This window comes from Grammomys surdaster, unplaced genomic scaffold (genome assembly GCF_004785775.1).
Source record: "Grammomys surdaster isolate TR1022 unplaced genomic scaffold, NIH_TR_1.0 168, whole genome shotgun sequence".
Lineage (NCBI taxonomy): Eukaryota > Metazoa > Chordata > Mammalia > Rodentia > Muridae > Grammomys > Grammomys surdaster.
Window position 1 is genome coordinate 6,404,177 of NW_021604616.1, and position 2,719 is coordinate 6,406,895.

The 2,719-nt window shown below is 42.8% G+C and overlaps 1 non-coding gene across 1 annotated transcript; it reads left to right on the forward strand.

Annotated features, from left to right (window-relative positions):
• The first annotated feature begins 1,815 nt into the window (after positions 1-1,815).
• Positions 1,816-1,953, forward strand: LOC114620418. Its single transcript, XR_003711317.1, has one exon. It is a non-coding gene; the product is annotated as a small nucleolar RNA SNORA48 (small nucleolar RNA).
• The last annotated feature ends 766 nt before the right edge of the window (positions 1,954-2,719 follow it).

Genomic DNA, 2,719 nt, shown 5'->3' on the forward strand with positions numbered 1-2,719 from the left:
GTATGGTTAATATGCTTGACACTCCATTGGAGAAAATGAATTTTCCCTTTGTCAGCAGGTGTCAATTTCAAGCAGCTTCTTGTTTAGGACTTTGTGTCCACTCTGTTTTACTAACTAGCTATTCTTCCTTTGGAAGAATTTGTAACTCTATTTCCTTCACTTTTCTGTTTATAGATTTAGTGAGTGTTTCCCATGAAATCTCTGGTCTCTTTGGACTTAAAAGCCTCTGGTCTAATATCATCAGTGATCTAGCTACAAAACAATAACTTTTGTCACCTGGCCTCAGTGGTTCTTTGCCCATTTGTGACTCAGAGTTAGCTCATAGCACAGGCTGTTTCATTCTGCCTAGACTTTGTGCTCAAGTTTACTTCTACCTGCTACTTTAGAGGATGTGTTGGCCACTGAAACTGCATAGCTGGAGAGCAATTCTTCCCTCAAATAGAGATAATTGTGCAGGAATGGGTCACCACAGCCCTGTATGACCTCCCCACTCCCTCACACACAATTACTTGATAAGTTTTGTATTTCATCGTCCTCCCCTTCTCTCCTGAAACTTAACAGAGTCCTTCCCATTAACCCTGAAGCAAAACCCATCTTAGCACCACAGACTCTCCACTAACGGTTCTCGTTGTCCTTGTCCCTCCTCCACATTCTCTTCCTATTCCTACATCAGGATGCCTTTGTTGTTCATTTGGTACCTCAGTTTTTAACATTCTAAGCTTGCTCTACCAAGCAGCTTTTTATGCCTAAGCAATAAGTCTCTGTCTTGAGCCATACCTAAACATAGAGTTTACAGCCATGGTCGAGGAAAAGAACATCTATGCCATCATAATCCCGTCCCTCTTTGTCAACTGCCTGCTTTGGCAGTTTGGAGAATGATAGATTTCAAGTCAGAATGAGCACTCCCCACAGAAAATGCACCAAGGAAATTAAAGTTCCGAGAACTTGAACTCATGTCTCTCAGTTCCATCCTGACGTTGCTGACAGCATTTCTGAATGCCTGGCTTCAGAGAGCCTGACCCACTGAAAGGTTTCAAAGTTCCAAGTTCAGGTAGACCTCTACAGGGAGATCATGGCGGAAAGTAGATGTGTAAAACCATACCCCACTTCTCAGGGTGGGCTTGAGGTTGAATACCTTTTGCAGGGAGGAATATTTGAGAAGGAAATCTTATTGGCTAAGCCCTCCAGGCCTTTTGGTACCTCATTAAAATGGAGATCTGTCTTGAGCCTACATGATCACAGGTCACATCCTCTACATGTTTAGGGGCTTGAGTCATTGCCCTTATGTGACTGATGGCCACAAATCTATAGGGGGCTGTAGCTAGTGATAACGGCCTGGTGCCCAGGAACAGGCAAAGTGCCTACCGTACCTTCAGGGTCTCTGGGGCTTCGAGCCTTAGCTCAACCAGGGACCAAGCTACCTTTCATGATTCCACCGTGGTGAATTTGTGTTCTTTAGAGTCCATATATAAGCAAGATCATGTGGTGCTCGTCTTTTTCTGGATGGCTTTTCTCACTTAACATATTGTCACTAGGGTTCATCTACAAGGTCTCCTCTGATACATGTCTCATTCAGGGTTATATTTTCATGACTAAATCCTCCCAAAACTTACTAATCTGGTTGATAATTTTGCAGCATTTGTCTGGCCTGCTCTGGCAACTATCTAATTTCTAACTAATCTGAACTCAGAATATTTTTATCTGTGACCCACTTATAATAACAGAAATATGAAATCAAACCAGAGAAGTTCTCATTTTTTTCCAGAATTTTCCCCAAAACCTATCATCTATTATGGTTCTCTTGAAAGCTATCTTGACCTCTGGCAATGGGCAAAGAGACATCTTGGTGGTGTTCTTCTGTCAGTCAGGGGCAGAGCAGATGGCAGTCCTTTGCTCATTTTAGCTTGATACTTTGCTTGGTGGCCAAAGCTGTTTTACGCCTAGGACTCATAAAAATCAAATCAAATCAAATCAAATCAAATCAAATCAAAGATAGGCAGTGCAGCATGGAAGGAGGAAACAGACCCACAGACCTGCCCTCAGTTCATAACACAGGCAGGCCATAGACACCTGCTTGCCTGCACACCACACTATTAAAGTAACTTTTATTCACCTAAGATAACTATTGTCTCTGAGGCTGACTGCTTTCATATGTTAATGTTAATGTTAACCTAGTTCTAGAAGTTTCTAGCCTCTGAACAATCATATCTATGCCTAGAATATTTTCAGCCTCTGAGATTTACTGCTGAATAAGCTTACCCTTTTTTGTTCTTTCTGGTCTCTGGCTACCTGGTTCAACTCAGCTATTGTGGCTCAAACTCCTCTCCAAGCTGACTGATTCAATCTGGCTTCTCTCAGTTTCTTACTGAATTGTTCTGCTTGGCTTCTTTCTAACTTTGGCAACTTGTTCTAAATGTCTGTCTCCTCATTCTCTGGCATGTTCTACCTCTACCTGAGTCTAGGTTGTTCTCTCTTCACCCTGTCTCTGTAAAACCCTCCCAGTAAAACTGTCTTCTTTTTTCCCCCTCTTTATTGCTCTCTAAGTAGCTTCCCTTTCCTGTCTCTTCTCATGAGAGTTGGGCATATCATATTCTGTCAAATCTTTCTCTGATCTAGATCTGGGCCTGGGTGGTAGCAAAGCTGGTCAACCCACTGAGTCTCACACCCTCAGGGCAAGCTCTCCAGCACTGCTCTGATTAGGCCACCCAATGCTGCCATT